The sequence below is a fragment of the Triticum dicoccoides genome, chromosome 2A (genome assembly GCF_002162155.2).
Source record: "Triticum dicoccoides isolate Atlit2015 ecotype Zavitan chromosome 2A, WEW_v2.0, whole genome shotgun sequence".
NCBI lineage: Eukaryota > Viridiplantae > Streptophyta > Magnoliopsida > Poales > Poaceae > Triticum > Triticum dicoccoides.
The window spans coordinates 22,185,466-22,186,336 of NC_041382.1; the positions used below are offsets into that span (position 1 = coordinate 22,185,466).

The 871-nt window shown below is 43.4% G+C and overlaps 1 long non-coding RNA gene across 1 annotated transcript; it reads left to right on the forward strand.

The window, feature by feature from the left end:
- The first annotated feature begins 276 nt into the window (after positions 1-276).
- LOC119352903 lies at positions 277-871 on the forward strand. The gene is made up of 2 exons (XR_005170262.1): positions 277-442; positions 518-871. It is a non-coding gene; the product is annotated as an uncharacterized LOC119352903 (long non-coding RNA).

The window sequence follows — 871 nt, forward strand, 5'->3', positions numbered from 1 at the left end:
GTGTAATTGACTCGAAGTAAAAAGGAAACGAAGGGAGTATCTCATGGAAGCGCATGGTAGGTGGCGGTGAGGACATCGTTGGCGAGGAACAGACCAACAGTAGAGCTCCTTTGTCAAACTTGAAGAGCCGAGGCCGAAGGTTCTTGGTACTTGCTAGGGATGATTATTTATCGCTAATCATGGAGTAAACAGTATTTTAAAGCTAGTATACACGGCAACTTGGAGCTGTTGGGTGATAGATTATCGCTAATCATTGGAGTACACTTGGACCTTGACATAGGTTAGTTTCTCTATTTCTGCACGTTTCGCCTACTCATTGCCACGAACTTCTGCTCATCTTGGAGACATCTCTCAAGTTTGGCTCGGAGAACAAGAAACTCCAAAACTCCAAGCCTGCGTGGGGAGTGGAGACGATGAAGCTGATTCGACCAGATTAGCACAGGTACGTACAGTTCTTACTCTTCCTCTTCTCCTCCTCGTTTTCGATCATTCAATATCTGAGAACGATTGTGATCAGTTTTGCAGCTAGCAGTCTGTGATGTGAACCGCGCTGATGAATTTGAGCTCGGCGCGGTTGGTTGCGAGTACAGATGGAATCAGCAAACTGAATCTGTCTCTCAGTTGAAGACTCTCTGTTAAAAGACTAACGGAGGAAACAAAAGGGTATTGTTTACTACTATCGCGAAGCATTTCAACGTTCATTCTGTGATATCATCCTAGGAAGTTTGGGCCACTTGTGTGTTTTCTGTTAGCTTTAATCTTGATTAATGTATCTGCATGTTTAGTTTAAGTTTTGCACGTAATTTACTGGGCCGAGTATCGTGCTGTGAATTATACATTTTGCATCTATACAAAGCCACCATTTCGGATT